We start from the raw sequence: 25,571 nt of genomic DNA on the forward strand, positions 1-25,571 counted from the left end.
TCAAAGGGCTTTACAATTTAACTTAAAGATAGTCAAGTTAAAGTCTTAAAGTACCAGTAATAAGATCACTTGTTTATTATTTTCCAGGAGAGCAACTCATCCCCAGCTTTCAAGTAATATTCAGTCATGAAGGAATGAATTTGTGGACAACACAGCAGTTGGCAAACCACAGTCTCAAGCCTAATGGAGTAAACCACCTGTCTTTATAAATAGAGTATGGTTGTATCACAGCCCCATCCACTTGTGTATTTTTATTTACTGTTGTTACAAAGGTAAAGTTGAGTGGTTGCAACATTGTATGGCCAGCAAAGCTCAGGATATGTATTCTCTGATTGTTTACAAGTTTTGTCTATAACAGGAAATACATGGATATTTTCCCATGTCATGGAATAGGAAACTAAGTTAGACCCAGTGGTACAAGAAAATCATTAATGATACCATATTTCCCAGATAAAGACATTTGCAACTGATGATTTGTTATCTTAGCTAACACCACACCTTCTGGGTATAGATTCAGAACATCTGTATCAAGGACACAATATGCAGTTCACATCTTCTGCTATTTCTACAAGAACAAAGCTTCCATGTAAAGACTTAGTCACATAGAGTATTTATAATGATGTATCAAAATCATCAAATGAATTATAAATATGATATGATGAACTGGTGTTTAAAATGGGAAGGACATTTCTCACCAGGTGCTAATAATTTGAAAGTAGATTTGACTGCAGGCTCCCAGAAATTGATATAGCACTCCCTTAATCAAAGGATAGTTTAAAAGAATATGAAATGAGCTGACACATTCTGACATGATTGCCAACTGCAGATCAGATACATGTGCACTGCACATTGGGAATGCACTGGAAAGAATTTTCATTCCCTTAACTTATGGACTTTAGACCAGATCCTGAGATAAACAATGCAAATGTATAAGCACACAGTTTTCAAACACTTACCCAAACTTGGGAAAGGGAACATGTGCCTTAAAGTTTTGTCCTTTCCTGGATATTCCCACTTTACTTTGAATTATAAAGTATACTATAAAGGAACCAGAAGAAATTATAGATAACTTTTGGCTGATAGCATACAAAGGAATAACTAAACATAAAAGCAAAGAAAAAAGGCATAAAAGAAAACAGATTTGATACATAAAACTTTGAAATATCTGTATATCAAAAAGTACAAAAACTATAAGGCAAAGGAAGAAACATATAAAGAGTTGTATTCATAATATATTGCAAGTCTTCAACACTTATGAAAAATGATAAACGATATTTATTAAATTAACCATAGAACAAAATTTAGTTGAACTCTTGCCCTAAAAGAAAGGCAATGGGTTAGTCACAGTCCCAGGATTGATATGACTGACAAATGTTCTGGAGAGTTCCAGGCAATCCTAGGAGTCAGATAGACCTGGATTCAAGTTCTTATTGCACTATTGCGTGACGTTCAACATGTCACCCCACTTTAATGAGTCTCAATTTCCTCACCTGTTAGTGGGTGCTAATATGACTTTACTCTTAGGATTGTAATGAAGATTTAACAAAGTAAAATGTACAAGGCTCACAAACCTAGCACATAGAACATGCTCAATAAAGGATTGGGGTTAGACCACCACCACCATCATTATCATCCTTTGCCAGGCATAAAGACCTAGTAGTTTTTCCTCAATATCTATTTGTATTCCTGTTTACAGAGGTCTAGTTGAGGGGAAATGTTAAACAAACACAGCCAGATTCCTACACAGAAATTTTCATTTGACTCACTAGGCACACACTAACAGAAATGTAGGCAAAAGATTGAAACTGGAAATTTTACAAAGAAAAAGTGCAAACATTGGGTAATTCTGTGACCAGTCTTATGCATGACATCATGTTTAACTGCCACGTGACCAATAGAAAAGAATATTTAAAATACCATATTTAAAAATTATTAAATGTAACAATTATTTTTATTATGCCATGTTTTATTCTGACTCTTTAAAATCAGTATGGAGGTTCCTCAAAAAAGTAAAAATAGAGGTAGCATTTGACCCAGCTATCCCACTCCTCAGTATATTCCCAAAAGAATTAAAGACCACAATACCATGGTGATACCTGAACACCTGTGTTTATTGAGGCACAATTAACAACAGCTAAGCTGTGGAAACAACTTAGATGCCCATCAACAGACAAAAGATAAAGAAATTGTATTTGCAGGAAAATGGATGGAACCGGAGACGTCATGTTAAGTAAAATAAGCTAGACTAAAAAAGTTAAATATCACATGTTTTCTCTTATACCAGCAATCAAAAAAGAAAGAAAAAGAGAGAAGGGATAGGTGACATAAAAGTAGAAGACAGACCATTAGAGATGAGGGAGGAAGACAAGGGGAGAGGGGAGAAAAGAAAAAAGGGAACAAAGGTAGTAAACATAATCACAATATGTTACATACCTGTACCAATATGCCAAAGTGAGCCTCACTGTATACTACTAATATGCAATAATACAAGTTTTTTAAACTTTGAAAAATAACACATTTAATGATTACCACTTGTAACAATTACTTTTATTATGCTGTTCTGCCTCTTTAAAAGAAATAAAACTCAATAGTTGAAATGGAAATTGTCCATTGTCTTCTTCCTGAATGATTTGCTTCCTGTCCTCCCCAGATCAGCCAATATCCCAAAGATGCCAGGAATCCTCTCTGTCTAGACTTTTGAATTTTTACTGTTACAAGTATATATACAAAACAGTATACTGCTTAACAATTTCCATTTAAGTGTATTTTAAATTCTCACATAAATTTTGTCATCAGTACCCTATTATGATTTTCTTGTTACTCAATAGTATAATTTTGATATTTATCTACATTTATACAGCTCATCTACCTTCTTCATTATAATATTTCAACTGTCATCCATTGTATGACTAGGCTATAATTATTTTTGGACATATACCTCTTTTGAGGTTTTATTTTTCTCATTATTGCTTTAACTTGCACATCACTGAGTATTGTGTTTGTGATTTGGTTTTTCCCTTTTGTGAATTTCCAGTTTCTATCTGATGCATATACTTGGAAGAAGTTTTGTCTTTGCCTAATGAGTGTCTTTATAAGGTGTGATCAAAAATACAACAAATTTGGCCAGGGATTTAGCTCAGTGATTTCACTGCCTGCTGTGCAAGAGCAAGGACCCAAGTTCGACCCCTAGTACCAAAAAAACCAAAACAAACAAAAACAAATGCTACTGCTGCGTGCCATCCAACAGAAATGCAGGATTATTTAAGGATCAAGGATTATTTAAGGATTAGGGCTTGTCTGAGTAGTACTCCATTTTGTGATTTCTTTATGAATAGAGTACTACTCAGTCATAAAAATGAGAAATTAGAGACATTTATAGCTAAATGGGTGCACATTGAGGTGATACGCTTAAGTGAAATAAATAGGACACACGTGTAAATACCAAATAGCTTCTGTAGTGTGAGAAACTGAAAGTGTAAATAAGGACTAAATGGTATAATAGATAATGTGAAATAGGAAGAAAAGGGGCAAAAGAGGAGGGGAAGTGGGAGGGGTGGGGTATAGGTAAGGGTAGGGGAAAGGAAAGAAGGGAAAGGAACTAATATGAGAAAATGAAAAAATGGAAACAAAGTCTTTGTAAATGGGGAGGGATGGAGGGGTTGAAGGGAGGGCAGGGGAGTGAGGAAAAAATAAGAACCAAGAGAGATTATGTAAAGGTGCAACTTTCCAATGATGAATGTCATTATATTGTATACCTAAAATGTACAATAAAATTAATTTTAAAAAATAAAACGACAAAAAAAACTAACACACACACAAAAATATTAAGGTGTGTCCTCATCTACCTTATTCACTGGTTCTGGCACCTTATGACTTCTAGCTCTTTCCAAAAGTCAAAATGACCATGAGAAGGTAAACGTTTTGAATCCATTCAGGACATTAAGACAAGCACAACAGAGCAACTAAAGACACTCACAAAAGAGGACTTTCAGAAATGCTGTCAATAGTGGTAAGAATAATGAGATAAGTGTGTTCAAAGGGAAGGGGAGTATATTGATGTGGAATTAATGGCAATGTGTTTTTTACTGTAATAATTTTTTTAGAATTTAAACATACACTATTTTTATCATGATTCATCTATCTATGAATTTAACTAATAAAGATATTTTATGTAAGCTGAATTATATAATGTGTTGCCTGTTATGGTGACTTCTTTCACTAAGTACAATGGTTTCAAGACTCATGTGTGTTGTAGAATGTGTGAGTACTTAGTTCCTTTTTATGGCTCAATAATATTCCACAGTGTCAATATACTACCTTTCATTTATCCATTCATTAATTGGTAGAAATTTGGGTTGTTTCCCCATTGGAGCTATTATGAATATTGTAGCTATGAACAGTTTCTGCACAATTGTTTGAGTGGACATATGTTTTCAATTGTCTTAGGCATGTGCCTAAGTAGAATTTCTGGGTCATATGGAAACTCTATGTTTAACATTGTGAGGAACTGCCAGAATGTTTTCTATAGCAATTGAACCATTTTGCATTCCCAATAACCAAGTATGAGGCTTCTAGTTTCTTCAATCCTCCAATTGCCCATCATTCTTTTTTGTTATAGTCATTCTAGTGGCTGTGAAATAATTTGATAGTTTATTATGGTTTTGATTTTCATTTTTCTGACTAAAAATATTAAGCCTCTTCTTGTGAGTTTACTAGCTATTTGCATATCTTCTTTTGGAAAAAGTTGTTCATATATATTTTGCTTGTTTTTAATTGGTTATTAGTCTTTTATTGCTTATTTGTATGTGTTCATTATTTATTATAAATACTAGTACTTTATTAGATATTATGTATACTTTCTCCCATTCTGTAGGTTTTCTTTTCACTTTCATGACAGTGTCCTTTGAAGCAATTAAATATGTTTAATTTCAATGAAGTTCAATTTATCTCTTTTTTCTTGCTTCTGCTTTTGATGTCATATTTAAGAAACTATTGCCTAATCAAGGTGACAAAGATTTACACTTATTTTTTTCCAATAAGAGTATTACACTTTTAGCTCTTACATATAATTTTTTAAATCCATTTTTGAGTTAATATCTTCAGTTGGCATGGATCCAACTTTATACTTTTATGTGGGGCTATCCAGTTACCTACCATTAATGGCTTTATTTTATAATTAATTTAAGAAAGTCTTCTGTATCCCAACATATTTTCTTATAAATTTCACATAAAGGTTGAAAGTTTTGTTTTTACTTTTAAGTCTTTTTATTTTTATTTTTATTAGTACATATTTGCAGGACATAATGATTACATTCATTATAGAGAGTTGGTACATGTACTGAACACATCTTTTTAAAAATATTTTAGGGCTGGGGATTTAGCTCAGTGGTTCTGCTGCCTGCCTCTCAAGCACAAGGACCCGAGTTTGATCCTTGCTACCGAAGAAATAAAAATTAAAAAAATATGTTATTTTATTGGTACATTTTAGGTATACAATATAATGACATTCATCATTGGAAACTTGGACCTTTACATAATCTCTCTTGGTTCTTATTTTTCCCCCTTCTCCTGCCCTCCCTTCAACCCCTCCATCCCGCCCTATTTACAAAGGCTTTGTTTCCATTTTTTCATTTTCTCATATTGATTCCATTCCCTTCTTTCCTTTCCCCTATCCCTCCAACTTCCCCTTCCCCTTTGCCCCTTTTCTTCCTATTTCACATTACCTATTATACCTTTTAGTCCTTATTTACACTTTCAGGTTCTCACACTAGAGACACTATTCAGAATTTGTGCATGTGTGTCAAATTTATTTCACTTAAGAGTATCACCTCAATGTGCACCCATTTAGCTAAAAATGTCTCTAATTTCTCATTTTTTATGGCTGAATAGTACTCCATTATATTTAAAAAACCACATTTTCTTTATCCAGTCTCCAGTTGATGGGGAGATGGGCTGCTTCCAAGTCTTAGCTATTACAAATTGTGCTGCTATGAACATGGGTGCACATATATCACTGTGGTATGATTCTTTTAATTCTTTGGGGAAGATCCCCAGCAGGGGAATAGCTGGGTCAAATGGGACTTCCAGTCCTAGTTCTTTCAGGTATCTCCATACTGATTTTCACAGTGGTTGCACCAGTCTACACTCCCACCAGCAGTGGAGCAGGGTTCCTCTTTCCCCACAGCACCCCCAGCATTTGTTATTGGTTGATTTCATGAGAGCAGCCATTCTTTCTGGAGTGAAGTGGAATCTCAGCATTGTTTTCCTTTGCATCTCTCGAATGACCAGTGATGTTGAACATTTTTTCATGTATTTATTTGCTATTTCTACTTCTTTGTCTGAGAAATGTCTGCTCACTTCAGATGGCCAGTTTTGGATTGGGTCTTTAAATTTGAGAGGTCTGATTTTTTTTAAGTTCTTTATAGATTCTAGACAGTAGACATTTGTCTGAGGGACCACTGGTGAAAATTTTTTCCCACATTGCGGGTTGTCTCTTCACACTGCTGGTGGTTTCTCTTGCTGTGCAGAAGCTTTTTAATAAGAAGAGATCCCACTTGTTGATTGTTTGTGCTAGTTCACAGGCAATTGAGGTTTTGTTCACAAAATCTTTTCCTACACTGATGTCTTCAAGAGTTCTACCTAACCTCTGCTCCTGCCGGTTCAGTATTTCTGTTTTAATTAAATCTTTAATCCATTTCAATTTTAGTTTAGTGCATGGTGAGAGATATAGGTCTAGTTTTTAAACTTTGACAAGTTGAAACCCAATTTTTCCAGCACCATTTATTAAAGAGGCTATCTTTCCTCCAGTGAGGGTGTTTGGCTCCTTTATCAAAGATGAGATGGCTGACTGTGTCTGCCTTTGTTTCTGCATCTTCTAATCTGTTCCACTGGTCCTCAGGTCTGTTTTTTTGCCAGTACCATGCTGTTTTTTTTATCACTGGAGCTTTGTAGTATAGTTTTGGGGATTGTGATACCCCCTGCCATGTCTCTGTTACCTAGAATTGCTTTTTCTATTCTGGGTCTCTTCTTGTTCCAAATGAATTTTTGGATTGTTTTCTCAAGGTCCAAGAAATATGCTGCTGGGATTTCAATTGGGATTCCATTGAATCTATATAGCAGTTTTGGAAGTATGGCCATTTTCACTACGTTGATTCTTCCTACCCAGGAGCAGGGGATGTCTTTCCATTTTCTGATATCATTTTCAATCTCTCTTTTCAGAGTGCTACAGTTTTCAGAGAAGAGGTCTTTGATTTCTTTTGTTAGGATGATTCCTAGGTATTTCAGTTTTTTGGATGCTATTGTGAAAGGAATTGTCTGCACTATTTCTCTCTCAGTGAGTCTGTTGTTCATGTAGAGGAAAGCTATTAATTTTTGTGTGTTAACCTTGTAACCAGCTACTTGACTGAATTTGGTTATTAAGTCTAGAAGACTTACATTGATTGATTTGCATATGTTGAACCATCTCTGCATCCCTGGGAAGAATCTCACTTGATCAGGGTGTATGATCTTCTTAATGATCTTCTGCATTCTATTTGCCAGCATCTTATTAAGGATTTTTGCATCTATTTTCATTAGTGAGATTGGCCTATAGTTCTCCTTTTTGGTTGGGTCTTTTTCTGCTTTGGGGATCAAGGTGATGCTTGCTTCCAGGAATGAATTTAGGTGTATTGCTTCCCTTTCAATTTCATTGAAGAGTTTGAACAGTAGAGGCAGTAGCTCTTCTCTAAATGTCTTGTAGAATTCAGCAGTGAGGCCATCAGGGCCCAGGCTTTTCTTAGTTGATAAGTTTTTAATTACATTTTCAATTTCTTTGGTTGATATTGGGTTGATTAGAATTCTTAGGTCTTCTTTGTTCAACTTTGGTAATTCATATGCATCTAGAAATCTGTCCATTTCTTCTGTGTTTTCCATCTTATTGGCATATAGGTCCTCCAAACAGGTATTGATGATCCTCTGGATTTCTGCTGGGTCTGTTATAATTTAATCCTTTTCATTCCTAATTGCATGGATTTGAGCCTTTTCTTCCCTTTTTCTGATAATGTTGGCTAAGGGTTTGTCAATTTTGTTGATTCTTTTGAAGAACCAACTCTTGGCTTCATTGATTTTTTTTGTATCATTCTCTTAGTCTCCATTGCATTTATTTCTCCTCTGATCTTTATAATTTCCTTCCTTGTATGAGCTTTGGGTTTGTCCTGCTCTTCTTTTTCTAGAAGCTTGAGGTTCAGCATCAGGTTGTTTAATTGAGCTCACTCTGTTTTCCTAATATGAATATTCACTGCTTTGAATTTCCCTCTTAAGACTGCTTTCACTGTGTCCCATAGATTCCGATATGTTGTATTGTCACTGTCATTTAATTGAAGGAACTGTCTGATTTCTTCTTTACTTTCCTCTGTGACCCATTGGTTATTCAGAAGTGTGTTGTTCAATTTCCATGTGTTTATGAAATTCTTGCAGTTTCTTTTGCTATTGATCTCCAATTTCATTGCACTATGGCCTGATAATATACAGGGGATAACTTCAATTCCTTTGCATTTACTTAAACATATTCTATGAGCAAGTACGTGGTCTATTTTGGAGAACAACCCATGTGAAGCTGAAAAGAATGTGTATTCTGATTTTGCAGGGTGGAGCACTCTAAATGTCTGTTAAGTTCATTTGCTAAACATGTCTTAATTATTTTTTTCATCCCCTTCCTCTTTCTTCTCTCTCCATGCCATCTCTTTGTCCTTTTTCCTTTTGCCAAAGATCTATCTTCCTGTTTCCTATTATCTATCTTTTTATTTGATCTTCAATTTATTTATATTCTGCATTTCTCATGTAAGAGGAACTATGAGATATTTAAGCATGTGTTTCTGATTTATTTCACTTAACATTATGGTCTCAAGGTGCATCCATTTTCCTACAAATGACTCAAATTTATCCTTCTCAGCTCTCTCTCTTCTAGGTATCTTCACAAAAGAGTTAAAGACATCATATTACAGTGATACATATATACATATGTTTATAGCAACACAATTCATAATAGCTAACTATTGGAAGTGGTTTATATGTCCATGAACAGATGAATGGATAAAGAAAATATGGTATTTATACACAATTGTGTACTACTTTTAAGTTTTTATCTCAAAATTGATATTTTGGGCCAGGGATTTAGCTCAGTGGTTCTGCCGCCTCCCTTGCAAGTGCAATGTCTTGAGTTTGATCCCCAGTGCCAAAAAAAAAAAAATGATTTTTTACTTGTGAAAGCAGGAATCCATGTTTCTGTCTCCTCTATGGCTACCAATTAACAACATAATATCTGCTGAAAATTGTTTTCACCCATAAATCATAATGCCATCTCTGTCAAATCATAAATCTCTATACATGTTTGGATATGTTTTCCAATTCTCCATTTTGTCCAATTGTTCTATTTGTATAGTAATTAAATAAGCATATCTTTATAAAATGTAATTATCTTTTTAAAACTTCAATGTTTGCATTTTTTCTGAAACTTCTGTTTGACTCTTTTCCAAATATGATTCTACTGTTCCATGATTTTTGAATGTTTTGTTGTGATTTCTTCTCCTATTTTTCTCTCTTAAAATTAACACTTTGACTATATAATCTCATTTAGAGTAGTATATAATGTCCTCCTTTGCAGCTGTTAATCTCCTTAGTGTTAGATCTGCTGATCCCTCTTCATGGAGGTTCCTATCTTCATTCTGTAAGTTCTTCCTCCGTGGAAGTTCCTCTCTTTGGGATTTTAGGGGTGGAAGAAGAATATTAACAGAACAGTGTTCATTTACTCTGTTTCAATGATTTCCTGACAGCTCTTTGGGTAATTTACCTACTGCCATCTCTATATTATGGGAGTAGGAAACAATCAGATTCCTTTCCTGGTCACAGTGTTTTGCTTCCCATACAATCACATTGCCATGTTTTTTTTTCAGATGTAGCCCAAGTGCATGCCAAAATCCTCATGGTTTCCTGAACAAATTGACCTTTTCTAATCCTCTTCTTCTGGACAAGGCACCTTTTAAGACTTCACAGTTTATCCAGGTTTAACATTAGTGCTTGCTTCCTTTGGAGTACATACTAACACTGGTTGTGAAGATAACTTGCTATCAGACATTATGATTAAACAGACAATATATTCTTTATGATAAAGCTTTATAATGTCATTGTACTTTCAAATTTCATTAAAAGAGAAAGAATCATAAGATAGTACTTCCTAAAAAATAAGTTGCAGAGCAATATAATATCCTTTTACTTGGAGAAAAAGTAACCATCATTTTTCCTTGTCTCTAAAAAAGAATTTCACATCACCTGAGGTTGTGCTCTAAATGATCACTTTTGATGAACAAATGCATAAGTCATAGGCATTAAGCTGTTTAAAACTAGACAATAGTTCACTGAGTGGGGGAGGCATTAGTTTTATTCTATACCTTTTAACATTACATCTACAGCAATACACCAGTAAACTTTAAGAAAAATTCTCATTGGTTCTTCTTATAATTTTATAATCTAAAAGAGTAATACCGTAAAGTTGGATTTATTAAAGTAATTCATTAATAAACCTCCATCATTCACAGGTTTTATAATGTCTTTAGTTTTTTGATTATAGCATTTGTATTCTTTTAAGCTGGATTTTAGACTACAAGTATGAATACTGGAGAGATAAACAAAAAAGATTTAATATCTTTTACAGATATCTGTTACAGATTCCTTAATGTTTTCCTGATATTTTCAACAAGTATTAAGTGTTCCTAAAGCTTTATACAACTCAAATAAGCTATATTGCAAAAGTTATACATTATGAATCTTTAGTAAACTAACTCACAAGCCCCTACTTCATTAGAAAGTTCTAATTTCAGTGCATTATGTCTCTTAAAGCAAGGGGCTCTGAGATTCGCCTCTAGTAACAACCAACTGGTTGGCTTTTGAAAGCAAAACCTTATTCCTCTTTAAAGATAATTTAAAATGTCAGAACTGAGAACTAGATTGTGATGGGATTGTAAGACATACAAAGTCTCTCTGAGAATCTTAGCAAAATAAGTTAAAGAATACTAATATAGAAATAACCATTTTCAATTTTACTCTACTGCAAGTTCAATTTAATAAAAAGTTAATTAATAAAAACCAATCATTTGCCTTCCCAGATTTAAAAATAAATAGTCCATTTAAGTGTATGCTAAAATGTGCCTAAAATAGTACAAAAGTTATCACAGTCTCATAGAAATACAGAGATTAGTAGTAAGATAATGGGCAATCAGTAACATTTTCTCCATGCTATTAAATTCTTGTAATGTTTTATAGTACAGGGAAATGTGGATCTAATTTGAGGCTATACTTTTAAGGATTCTTATCTATATCTCTCCAGTGGGTTGTTATTTCAGAACATTTGTAACTGTTAGTAGAGAAACTTCTCATTTTATATTCCTGCAAACTGAAACTAAAAGAAAGTGTTTGGGAGTTTTGGACACTATACGGCTTAATTTTCCTAGCCCAGTTCAACTATTAGAAGTTTGATGGCTATCCAATAATCTTAATGCCTTTTATGTTTCCTGTTCACTTTAGGTGGAAGCAGGGGAAATGAGACTGAGTCATCCTTTAAGTCAACCCCTTAAGAATAGAGGATTTAAGACTAGAGATTGTGCAGGTGTGAGTTGCCTGACCCAGTGTTCATATTACAGAAGGTGAAGAATGACTTTAACTCCAACTCCAAAAACTCAGGAGATGGCCCAGAATCCAAAGCCAAACCAAGGAGACAGGAGGTCTGAAATGAGGATTCTTATTAAAACAATCAATCAAGAAATATTAATAAAATGTCTAAAATGTGTTTAGTGCTATGTTAGGCTAGAAGAAGATCAAACATTGAGGAAAAGGGACAAACAAATGCTTGAAGAGGCAGAACATTATATATTAGATAATAATGTAAAGCTGAAATTATTCTCAAAGGTAACCAAATGAGAAAAAGAATATAAGTAAATCTAGAAGTAAGAAATAGAAAAACAACCAAAACAGAGAATTAGATGTAAATGCAGGTCAACAGCATTAATGGGAAGAATTTTTATAAAAAGCAATCAATAGGGCCGGGGATTTAGCTCAGTGGTTCCAGCGCCTGCCTCGCAAGCGCAAGGTCTCAAGTTCGATCCCTGGTACCAAAAAAAAAAAAAAAAAAAGCAATCAATAATAAGGGACACACTTGCCCCAGAAGAGGAGAGAACATAAGATAAAACAATGTCAGAACTCAAAGGCACCCCCGGGACGCAGCCCCCTAGTCCCTCCAGGAAGGAAAGCGAGGCCCTGAAGAGAGTTAGTGTCCTGCTTTAAGGTCACACAAACAGACCTCAGACTGGAACCCTAATCTCAGACTCCCACACTGCCATCTGCCATACAAACCCAGCTCCATGTCTCGGGGCAGAAGGCTAGAGTCATGAAGAGAAAAAAAACTTGAGAACAGAAGAGAGAGAGAACTTAAATGGAGTATACAGTCCCAAAACATCATCAGTGAGGCCTGAATTCTAGGGGACCCAGCCAAGCAGAAGAGGGTGTGCATTTGATTTCCATGTGCCCAAATAAAGGTGTGAGTTTTAAAATGCCTTTTTACATAGACTGCTTGACTTGATTGCATTTGGATAAGACCCTTCGCTTTTTTCATAACATCTATTTTTTGTTGTTGTTGTTCATAAGCACTAAAAATACAACCTGAGAAACTCTATAGCATACCCAACCTTTTTCAGATCTCCCAGACAAACTCCAAACTACCAGCCTTCCCCATCTCAGGAGTGTGAAATCTTATTTTACAGTTCTCTGCTCAAATTTAACAAGCTACCTCCTGCTTAACCTTCTTCTGTGAAACCTGAAAGCAGCAGACAATTGCATGGCCAACCCTGGCTCCTCTGGCTTCCCAACTCTCCCCATCAGGAGGCCAGGGCACCATAATTTCAACCTCTGATAACAGCCCTCTGCTATCCTGAGTGTAACATAAGGCTTAGCTTTCCATCTTTGTACCTTAAACACAAAAGAACCCCCTCCCCCAAAAGACATGTTTCTAACCATTGTCTCACCCTTTGACTTTGAGAGAGAAGCATTTAGACAGCATTTAATTATCTCAGAACTATCAAAGACTGATTAAATGAATCTATGCCGAGACTGGAGTTTTTGTTGATGATACTGCTTTTACTGCTTTCTGGTGAAGATATACTCAGTGAAAACACTATGGCTCTCAATTAGGCAGCTGGGTGACTTATAAATATATATTTATGTTTGAAGCCTTAAGTGACCATTGCCTTCCCTACTGTTTTACTTAGCTAACAAAACAACTCTATCAAAGTAAGTATTATTCCAAAACCCAACTTCCTGTGCAGAATGCTCCCATATGCCCCATCAGTCTAGCTCTCTGATGAACTACATCATTTCTTATAAACTGTCCATGGCTCATAAATTTCTAAGCATAAAGGCTATTACTGTGCTGTGCAAATCTGCTGAGGATTTGGGCCTTTCGAACTCCGTTTTACCTGGTTGAAAATGAGATTGGGTAGAAAGTCCACTGCAGACTTTCTGTCTTCCCCTCCCTCTCTGCTCCACTCCAATTTTTATCAGTGAGAATTATTTAATGTGTGCAAGACTGGAACAAGGGTTTACTTTGACAAATGTTAAGCAGCTTCTGCATCAAATTAGCATTTTTTTCCTACAAGTGCTACATAGAAGGGTATAGAAAAGAGAGATCTGGACAATTTTAAAAGTAAGTAATCTGTACAATGTAGTTTTAGAAAACTGAGAGGGCCAGGAATTTAGCTCAGTGGAGCCACACCTGCCTCACAAGAGCAAGGTTCTGAGTTCGATCCCCTGTACCAAAAAAAAAAAAAGAAAACTCAGAAGGTTAAAAAATCTTTTTTTCTTGTATTAGCTGAAAAATTCTAGGCAATAGTGAAAGAGGAATCACAAGAACATACTTTAGAATGCCAGAGAATGGCTAAATCTAGTATATATCAGTACACATTATGCTACTCTAGATTGTGTAATAATCAGAAAAAGTAAGGATGCTATGAGATCTCTAGTGTAAAGAAGAACCACATTGTCAGACATCATCATAAATTCCCCTAACTTTATTTGTATTTATTTTTGTGCTTTGCATTTTACAATGGGTTCTTAGATACGTATAGGTACAAAAGATTCAGGAGAAATGGCACACTGACTGACATGTCTGTGTTCCTGAAATTTCTTGGTAGCTCATCATCAACTTCAGTGGGTTCCATTAAATAATTAAAACAGTCATGATGATATTGATAGTTGATAACTCTGTTGCATGAGCTGGAGACTAAGGACTCAGTAAGCATTTGCTGCAAAGGAAATTAAAACATATATTGATGTTCTCCAAAATCGAGCCATCTAAATTTATCAACATCAAATCTAATGGTTTAAAGAGCAAATTAATCCACCTCAGACTTTTTTGAGACAAATAAAGCTTCCCTGAGTAACACTGAAATAGAAGGAAAAGAAGGAAAGAGTGAAGGGAGAAGGAAGGGAGGAAAGGAGCACTTTGTTTATTTCAGACATTTCAAGGGGTTTTTTTCTTTGTGCTAAAGAAGCAGTCTCACCTTGCCAGGCTCTAACCTAGAATCTGTCTTTTCACCTTCACACTTCCATTCCCAGCTCATTAGGTAAATAGTGAGATGCCCTTACTATTGTTAGCCTTGTTGACACAGAATTACAGTGTTTTGCTGAAGAATTCTTCCTGGCAATATAAGATAATTGCGGTTGTTCCTGTAATGTATTTAGTGCAAAAGGGGCGAGTAAATTCTAAGGAAATAAGAGAGATTTTGTTCCCTTAATCACTTTAAAACCATTAAAAACTTTCTTTTTCAGGCAGTTATAACTCTAATGTGAAACTACTTATCAAATAAACTAGCTGTATCTAATCTAAAGGATTTGGAGTAAAGGAGAACATGATGAAATAACATCTTAGCAACTCAGTGTCTGAGTCTAAATGCTCCTTTAAATGAAGTCCTCCTTGCTAAACTACTGTTGCATTTATGACATCATGACAGTTTTATCTTCTTTTCTGGAAAAATATTGTTTGTTGAACTCTAATATATACTCCATAATAATTAAGATTCAGCAAAGCCATATTTTTCTAGATATAATTCTCTCTGCTGTTTATACATAACAGTCTCACAAAATTCCTTTTCAAGGAAATATTCAAAACTAATAATATGGTTCATTATCCATATTACATGCTGTTGAATGATTTGTAAAATCTTGATCTAAAAATCCCAGGTATTTGAAACAAGAAGTAAAATCTAACATGAGATGTTAGTTGCCATTTTTCACTCTAAAATTCATTCATTTAAAGTGTTTTTGTGCTCTATAAGATGAAGTTACACTCTCCTGCAAGTTATCTTTTAAAAAGATCATAAAATCTCACTGTGATATTTAACTGAAGAGTAATAACATAGTGTCAGATATTTAGACAGCATAATGGTGTAACACTCTGTATTTTGACATCTGTCCAAGCAGATGTTTAAAACTTAAATTCTTCAAAAATTTTAAAATTTTATAGAAAAAGACCAGGGAATCATTTTTGTATAGTAAAGCTACTTCATTACATTTTCGCCATGCACAATTTAATTAATGGAAACAGACAGGAAACTAGCAATTTATATAGGGTTTCCAAGAATTTGGTCAACATGAAAATATATATATGCAACTTTTCTTACTGACACACCATCATTATTCATCTTGTCTATTTACATGGCTTATGTGTGCATATAAAATAGTTTTACTTTGATATTTTTTCTTGATTTGAATCAGTATAGCAAGCAATTTGATCTTGAAAAGCAACTGTTAGTCTTCAAAGCATCAGCAGGAATGTTTGTTAAGATGTGTTCAAAAAGTAACAATGAGTTATCTTTTTCATATGCCATAATACTGCTACAGAATATGAATGTGATATATTTCTTTTTAATTAAAAGTAGTTGTATTGTGGTGTGATTTTTAATAACTTCAGTGTCTTAGAATTTCTACATTTTAGATTCATGTTGAAACTTGTACACCACCACATGCTGATTGCAAAATTCATTAGTGTGTAAATCATGTTTTAGTGATAGTCCTTTAAACAAAGTTGGTTTGATTGCAATCTGCTCACTGGTTAGCTTATTTATTATGAAGGTTTGTCAGCCAGATCAGTTAAGTTAATCAGTAACCAATAAAAGATTTAAACCCATAGATATGTCAGGCGATTTATACTGAAAAAGGTTTGGGGATTCTTAATAAACACTCATGAAAACATGGTGTATGATACTTCAGAAACCTTATTTCCATACTGTATCAAAGTTTAAGGAGATTCCCTAGTTCAGCTGAAAAGGGAGAAGAGCATATGTTATTTTCTTGAGTTTTATTATCTGACTATATGTCCATAGAAGATACTTAACTTGATTTGCTTTGGAATCAATATGCAGTTTCCTATCTCTGTTTTTCTACAAGGCTTAGTGGGCTGTCGCTTGAAATAGAGGAAGCTTTTTCGCACAGCCTAGATCTCTCATAGTTATATAACATCAGTAATTGTCCACAGGATTAAGAGAACTCACTCTTAGAAGGTTTTGCTTTTGCAATCTTATTTTAAAAATCTTTAGGGAAGGAAATCATGATGCCAAACATAATTAAGACCAAATTCAAACAAATGCTTTTTTTTTTCCTCCACTGAATCATTTTAGAAAACAAATATAAAGTGTGAAATATTATTCTTTAAAAGTAGAGGTTACATACAAGTTATGAGAGTTTGAAGTCTTTGGATCTGTTTCCTTGTCTTTGAAATGACACTAGGAAAGGAAGGTAAAAGTTTGAAATAGATTGTATCTAAACTCAGTACTTGTATGTGTTATGCTATGCACCCAATAACAATCTTTATCTAACTCACAGGAGACCACATTGTAACCATAAAGTTAATGCAATGCCTTGCAAATGGCATATTTTTAACAAATAGTTACCAGCATTGATTACTGCATAGTTAATATCATGCATATTCTCACAGACAAAGGTAAGGAAAGCTCTTTATAATAATTAAGTCAACCTAATCTGTTAATGACAGAGATGGACAATTAAGATTTAAAACAGAATAAAGTCTGTGGATATAATTCAGAAGCAAAGAACTTACTTAGCACACACAATTCCCAGGTTAAATCCTAACACCAAAAAGGAATTAATTAAGTTTTTAAAAAATATTTTTAATCATATTTGGCTTTGTTATTTAAAAGATTTCTCAAATTTCCACTTTCTTTTGCCAGATCTCTAAATAGTCTCTCTATATTTGACTTTATAAGGCTTTGGGTGTGGAAATTTGGGGTTTGGTTTTTTTAAAGGGAATCTACTTATGTTAACTCTTCCAATCAGCAAGAAATATACATAAAATATTTTTACCACAATAGTATCTTTTGCTGAAGTAAAATAATTACAGTCACAGGAGACCATGATATTTGACTTTAATGAACGGCATTTATGTGAAAACTCCTTTTCACCTATTCATGTGCTAAGGTACCAAATGTCTTATTAACGCATCTTTCTCCTATGCCCAAAGTTCAATATATCAGGAGGTCAGAACTATCTTGTGTTACTTTCTATGCTTTATGTCAAAGAGAAGAAAAAAAAAAAAACAATGGGAGATCCACTTGGAGGAAATTCTGCATTTGGTTAGATGTGATGACTTTCATCACAAAAACATCATACCAATGCCAAGTGTGCTTGCAGCGTGACTTCAAATGTTGTACACTCTCCCATAGGCATGATAAGAATGGCCTTACAGGGCTGGGGATTTAACTCAGTGGTTCCACCGCCTGCCTCGCAAGTGCAAGGACCCAAGTTCGATCCCCGGTACCAAAAAAAAAAAAAAAAAGAAAAAAAAGAATGGCCTTACAGATGTAAAACTCTAATTTTCTTCCAAATATATCTTTCTTTTAATTAAATAGTAATAAGGGAAGAAGCACTGGAAATAGGGTATTAATATAATTTAAATATTAAACATGCTACAGTCCAAAAATATATAAAAGATGTAAAGCATCCAAATATTCAACTGTGTATATTTCCATGATACTTTCATATATTGTAAGTTAAGCATGTTCAATGCTGATCTATGAGGCTCAAAGCTCTTCAAGGTATCAAAATATGACCATTGGAAGTGAATCATATTTTTTAAAATTTTAATTAGAATTACTTGGTTACATATAAAAGAAAGAAAAGCAAAATAACTGTGATGGAAGGATGGAAGAAAGGAAAGATGGAAGAGGGAAGAAAGAAGAAAAAGTAAAGGAAGGCAAGAAAAGGAAAGAGAAAGTTCAGAGAAAGAGGAGGGGAAAGAGGGAAAGGGGGGAGGGAGAAAGGAAGGAAAAAAAGGAGAGTAAGGAAGGAAATGAAAGTTAGGTTCCTTCTTGTGTAAAAATAGAGGTATGCAGTTTTGAATTGATAAAATGCCTTCAAAATATCATTAGTAGCCCAGCCTTCTATCTTACTGTTGTGATATCTTACCAGGTAATTTCTATCTATCATCGGGGACATCTCATGATTAGGCTAGCTGTTTGGAGTTTAGCTATCACATTCCAGTTGCTGCTCTAACACAATAGAAACAGAAGGCAAACAAGTTTCGCCTTAGCCAAGTCACCTTCTTTTAAACATCCCAAAAGCAATTTTGCTTGTTTCTCTTTGGCCAGAGCTTAGTCGCAAGACCATAATTAGCTGCAAGAGACACTGGAAACAATCTCTAATTCTGAGTGGCAAGAGACCTGACAAAAATTCAAGGTTTCTTCTTAAGGAGCAAGGTAAGAATGCTGGGATAAACAAGAAGCAGCCTCTGCTACATAAATGCTTAAATGCATATGTTGTGAAATATTTTCAAAGGAATATTCTACCATGGGAGGAGAAAGAGGTTTGCTAATGAAGGCTACTCCTAATGACTGTAGAATATGGGTGGAATGCTAAGTTTTAGGAGTTGGACTTTCTATGGTTTGGTAAAAACCAACTTCCCAAGCAGAAAAAAGGAAGCCTGAATCTGTTTCCGATATTTTCAGCTCATCAGAGACATTACTGGTATAAGAATTGGAGTGTGAGCTGGAGGTGTAGCTTATTGACGCCGCACCTGCCTGGCAAGAACAAGGTCCTGAGTTCGATCCCTGGTACCAGAAAAAAAAAGAAACAAAGAAGGAAAAGAATTGGGGTCTGGCAATGCCAGACATCTAGGAAACTTTGTGGTATCTATGCTAAGTACAGGAAACAGCATAAATGAATGATAGGAGCGGGGGCTTTGACATCCCACAGACCTTGTTTCGAGTAGGAATTCTGCCATTTCTCCCTATTCTTCCCAATCCTCAGTTTCTTTATCTCCAAAATAAGGGAGCAGCTATGGTTCTAGGGTTGCTGTAACTTTAAAGTAGGAATTCCATAAAACACATAATGCCTGATGTTTACATGCCTAATAAATGAGTAGCTATTAGAACAGTTATCATACATGTTTTTCACTTCTGATTTGCAACAAGATAAGCAATCAAATGCTCCAAACCATAGAGGATGGTGTTTAGCCTTGTTACTGGTAAATATGTCTTTCACCTTTCCCTGTCTCTTCTCCTGATTCCTTAGCTCTTTCTGTCTCTGGCCCAAACGAAGTCTTCCTTGCCACATCTTGGGATGCTCAACAGCATCCACTTAATAATATTGTGAAAACTCATGAATTACTACTTCAAATTGAGGGAAGGTGCATGATCTAAAAGAATTGTCTTTATGAAAGATAGGGAAGGATAATGATTAAGAGCTATGACTCTGGCATGAAACTTGAAAGCCTACCGCCAACACTGGGTCAAGGGGCCTTGACCTCTCTAGGTCTCAGTTTTCTCAACTGTAATTTGGAGATATTATTGTACATAAAACAGTTAAGTAAGAGTCTGGCATGTTGTTATTACACCCCTAATAAATGGGGTGATTGCTACGTTATTGGAAGAAAGTGTGGGAGAGAGAAAAATTTACATTCATTGAAAGCCTCTTCTATGCCACTATGCCAGCACCATACTTCATATGAAAGATTTATATAGCTTTTATTCCTTGTACAATCCTGCAAGTTTCTAAGTCTTTGCAATGGTTTGAATGTTTGTGCCTCTTCCACAATTCATATTGAAACTTAAATCCTTAATGCAACAGTATTAAAAGGTGGGGCCTTTAGGAGGTCATTAAGTCACCAGATCATGGCCCTTATGAATAGAGTTATCAACTTGTATAAAAGTTAGAGGAACTAGTTAGAACCTATTTTGTCTTTCCACTCTTCTACCAGGTGAGGACATAGCACAAGGCCCCTTTGGGGCCTTGCAAAAGGTACCATCTTGGAAGCAGTAAACAACCCTCACCAGGCACTAACTGTGCCGGCACATTGTTCAGGGACTTCCCAGTCTCCAGAACTGGAAGGAATAAATTTCGTTTCTTTTCTTTTCTTTTTTTTTTTTTGGTACCAGGGATAAAACTCAGGACCTTGGGCTTGCAAAGCAGGCAGCAGAACCACTGAGCTAAATCCCCAGCCCTCTTTTCTTTTAAAGTAACCAGTCTTAGGTATTTAGTTATATCAGCACAAACAGACTAAGGCACTCTTGATAGATGAGGACAAAGACACTTTGAATGATAAAAGGACTTACCAAAGATGGAGAGCTAATCCACTACTATAGCATTATTTGGTCCTAGATCTGTGTTTCTGAAAGTAGCGTTCTTCCCGCTCAATTGCTACAGACAAGGTCCCATACCAATCTCTAGTTTAACTTCTTCAAACCCTAACGAAGCAGAGGAAAATTTAGAACACAAGTTACAGTGATTACTTTCAGGAGTGAACTTACCTCAAAAGAATGTTTTCAGCCTTTGACACAAACAATTCTTTTAACATGAATGTTTGTCACCCAGCATATTTTTAACATTAAAATAACAATCAATTACAATGAAATTTTAGAAAACTTACCGTTGGTACAGTTTTATTGCATTTAGATGTGGGGGTTTTGTTGTTGTTGTTTTTTAGATGTTATTTTTATTGTGTGCCTCCAAACTAAAACTCCTTTTCTATGACCGCCATTTAAATATATACCTGGATCTGAAACAGTTAAGCAAAATGAACATCATTTTTAATGATACCTCTCATGTAAGAAACATCCGTATTTATAGATCTTCTGGTAATTCTCTCCATTAATTCCTTGACCTCAGAATGACCTGAGAAGGTCAACAATTCCTGTAATGTCTGTGAGTGACACATTTTCATCTATAACTTAACTGAAAAGTATATAAAAGCTCAGGCAGCCAGAAAGCAACCAAATAGCTATACAGCTAAGATGACCCCAAAATGCAAGTTAATTCCTCTAGGGTCAATTGTAATTTACGTTCAATTAACTGACTCACGAAACCTGTTTCAGACAGAAGCCAGAAATTAGGACACCTGTTGCTTGACTTTTTAGCGGGGAACACGTTTTGTGATAGCCACCTTCAGGGGCCCTAAGTAAGAGGCTATCAATGGGACTTTCTGTCATTGGATAGTTAATTCTCTTCCACACTGCCCAGCTGCCCACACTGACTCAGTCCAGGAATGTGCTAAAAATTTGGAAGATTTGGATGGAAAATCTATTATTTCTGTCATTGATGGATACCATGCATGTAAATAGAAGAGCCAACCAAGCTCAGCATCCATTTCAACAAATGAAGTACAAAGTTAAACTTCCTTTAAGACACATAAAAAAACATAGAAAGCATTCTGGAGAGGTTCTCAAATGTGAAAAAATTGAGCATCAAAATGAAATAATGTAGTAGTGAATCATAACGCATTAAATAAAGTAAAAATATATTAGCCTATTTTGACACAAATAAATAAATAAATAAATGAAGTTGGAAATGGCAAAACTCTTGCTTCCAGTGCAATGTCAAGTAATAAGTACACAAAAATAATGGAGTTAGAAGGTCATCAATGGATATCACCAGCAGTGAATCAAACTTTGGTGAGGAACAGAATACTTATGTAATAACTAAAATGTTTCCTATCTGGCAGACACCTTGTGTTCAAAGTGATCAGAGTTAATACTACCAGTATGAGGACAAACACATTATGTGCCAGCTGATACCATGTGCCTGGGCCACAGCATCACTTTCATGATGCTCTTGCCAACCATACATAACCTAAACCAAATCATAAGGAAACCAACTGAGGAACAGTCCACAAAACAACTGGTCTGTACTTTTCGAAAAAGGTCAATAAACCATGAAAGACTAAAACATTGCTCAAGAATTAAAGCTAAAGGGGCTGTGGTTTTAGCTCAGTGGCATGGAGCCTACTTCATAAGTGCAAGGTACTGAGTTTGATACCCAGTGTTGAAAGAAAAAAAAAGAATTAAAGCTAAAAACACAAGATGTAATGTATGACTCTGGTTAGATTCTAAATTGGGGGAAAAATTATATAAAGGACATTGTTGTAATAGTTAGTGACATTTGGATATGGACTATGAATTAGAAATTGTAATTCAGTTACAATTTACTATTAGAATTGTATTGATGTTAAATTTCCTGAGTTTTGATAATTATTCTGGAGTATTTTTTTTAAGTCCTTATTCTAAAAATATGCAAACATGTACAGGGAGGTATTCAGTAGTAAAGGAGTACAGTGTCATCTACATTCTTATTTTTTTCCGTTAAGTTTATTGGTATATTTTAGGTATACAATACAGTTACATTAATCATTGGTATCTTGCACCTTTACATGAGTATCTTGGTTCTTATTTTTGCCCCATCCCCCTGCCCTGCCTTCACCCCCTCCACCCTTCCCTATTTACAAAGACTTTGTTTCTATTTTTTTCCTCTTCTCATATTTTTTCTTTTCTCTTCTTTTCTTTTCTCTACCCCTCCCACTTCCCCTACTCCTTTAGACTTTTCCCTATTTCATAATATCAATTATACATTTTTATCCTTATTTTCACTTTTAGTTTTTCATACCAGAGAAACTATTCAGTATTTACACGTGTGTCCTATTTATTTCACTTGAAAGTATGGCCTCAATGTGCACCCACTTAGCTATAAATGTCTCTAGTTTCTTGTTCTTTATGGCTGAGTAATACTCCATTTTAAAAAAAAAAAGCAACACATCTTTTTTATCCAGTCTCCAAGTACATTTTTAAATGGTTCAGAAAAAAGTTATACGAATTATATGAAAAAGAGACTAATAAAACAAAAGTAAAATGTATATAATCAGTAATATCTAAGTAAAGGATTAAAGGGTTATAGGAGTTCCTTCTTCTCTCTAAAAATTCAAAATCATACCAAAATGAAGTTATTAAAGTTATTTTTAAAGTTACAACAAAATTATAAAATTAAAATCTTCAACAAAACAAAGATATTACCAATTAAAAGACACATACCAATATATTTAAAAGTGACTCAAACTGGTAACTGGTATTTGATTGAAAATAATTATACAAAAAGAGAGGGGAGTGAGGGAGGGAATGAATGGAGGAATAGATAAAATTTTGATCATTATAATTCTTGAAGTCTGATGGTTTTTTATACAGTCTCTCAACTTTTGTACTTGTCTGAAAACTTTCCTTCCATAACACAGAAATTTTAAAGGCAGTGTCACACACTATAATCCCAGCTAGTCTGGAAAATGAAGCAGGAGTATCACAAATTCCAGGCTAGCTTGGGCAACGTAGTGAGACCCTGTCTCAAAATACAAAGTACAAAGGGCTGTGGATTAAAATTTTTATAAAGCTAAACTTCCTGTAAGTTGATGCTTCACTTACTGCCTTCCCTCTCATCCTTGAGATTCATGACAAAGAATATGGATGGTTTAGGTCATTGCCAAAATTATAATTTGGGTTCAAAGCCAGTATTTTCTAGGAATTATGCAAGATTTAATAGTAAGAGCAGGAGGCCTGGTGTTCTCATAGTGCATTTCTTAATATATAGTTATAGTGGAGGTTTTCATTCATTGCTCTTCTGTTCAGAAAAGCATTGTGCAGCTTGGAGTCAGAGACTGCAGGGGAGAAAAGCCTGTGTCACTAGACTTTAAGATGACACGTTCCTGCACATTTTAGGTTCTGGAAGTTTTTCCATCTCGGGGACATTGCATCTTCAACTGGCTATTTAAAATTAAATCTTAAAGAAATAAATAGGAGAAAAAAAGCACTGTCTAATATCAGAGTGAAAACCAAAGGAAATATCAAGCTTTAGTGAACACCCATTGAGATTTGCTAGAATCAGGAATCTTTCTGAGAACCCAAACAAACAAGACATCCTTGTTTTTGCTATGATTTCCATCCCTAAAGGGAGCCCAAGTTGCTTCATTTAGAAGTAGAGACAGAAATGTAAAATTGTTACTAAAGTAGACTATTTAGTGGCACTTACAATAATAATAATTTTTAAATTTGCATAGCATGCTTCAAAAGTACTACATCAACAAAAAAGACAAACCTCAAGGTATTTATTTAAATGCACTTATTGACACTCATTGCCCCATTTACTCTCTGACCACCTAGAGAGCCAAATGTTTACTTTTTTCTTTGTTTCTATAACCAGCAACAGGTGAAATTAATACAAGGTAAGAAGGTGTAAAATTTAGTCAATGACATAAGCCAAATATTCACCTCGTGTGCCTTGGAAATGAGCAGGTGGTACAGATGACACTAAAGATCTGTCTGCATTATACCTTAAGATACTGCTTAATGATTACTCTTTATATTCCCCTTCCAAAGAGAAAAAGTATTAGGAATACGTGTTTGCATTTCAGAGTTGCTTCAAGATGTTGTACAATATTATAACTCTGCTATTTGTCAACTATGCAAACACCAAGTAAAGGTGTCATTGTACACAACTGACAATATCCACCTAAGGGGAGCCTCTTTTCTGGAAAGCTTGCCATGGAGGTTCACCTCTGTTTTCCTGCTCCAAATGAGAACTCTGTTACTACATACTTTGGTTCATAAGAGGTATTCCAGACACATATCTATCTGTATGACACACCTTTTCCTGGGAAAACAGTCAAAGGGCTTAAGCATTGCTGAAGAAAATCACACAGCCATGCACAAAATGCTATCCCTTGGTCTTCAATTTCATCTAAGTCCTGGATGCCAGCCAGCAAGCTTGGCATTTCGGCTAAGTTCCATCCATCATTTCCCATGGTGGCTGTTAACATTTAACACTACCTAAAGCCCTTTCCCTTTCTTCTACTTTTAGGGGTGACCAACCTCTCAGTTTATCCAGGTCTGAGAGGGTTTCTGAGATATGGGACTTTTAAAGTTAAAACCCAGCTTCCCTTCCACTCCCTTACCTTATCATCAAATGACATCACCATTCACATCTCAAAATAAAAAAAGGTTAAGGCTATAAGGTTATCAAGTATGAACTCTTCCCAAATTTCAATTCTGCCACCCATGTCTGGACATACATCACTTGCCGTTCATCTCAGAAGCTAGGTATCACACTATTGACTCACAACTTCATTGTCCACCCGAATGATCTCTCCATTATTTAAACACCCTTTCCTGTAAATTCAACATGTCTTCTTTTTCCCCATCACTACGCAAATATGTTCAAGCCTTTCC

General features: G+C 35.0%; 1 long non-coding RNA gene across 1 annotated transcript; it reads right to left on the reverse strand.

Annotated features, from left to right (window-relative positions):
- Positions 1-14,029: 14,029 nt before the first annotated feature.
- LOC110350249 (uncharacterized) lies at positions 14,030-21,209 on the reverse strand. Its single transcript, XR_002396711.2, has 3 exons — positions 20,960-21,209; positions 20,646-20,777; positions 14,030-14,324 (listed from the first exon to the last, which is right to left on the reverse strand). It is a non-coding gene; the product is annotated as an uncharacterized LOC110350249 (long non-coding RNA).
- Between the last annotated feature and the right edge of the window lie 4,362 nt (positions 21,210-25,571).

The sequence above is a fragment of the Heterocephalus glaber genome, unplaced genomic scaffold, assembly GCF_053883595.1.
Source record: "Heterocephalus glaber isolate CG9 unplaced genomic scaffold, H.glaber_assembly_v1.0 deba00001457, whole genome shotgun sequence".
In the NCBI taxonomy this organism is placed as follows: domain Eukaryota; kingdom Metazoa; phylum Chordata; class Mammalia; order Rodentia; family Bathyergidae; genus Heterocephalus; species Heterocephalus glaber.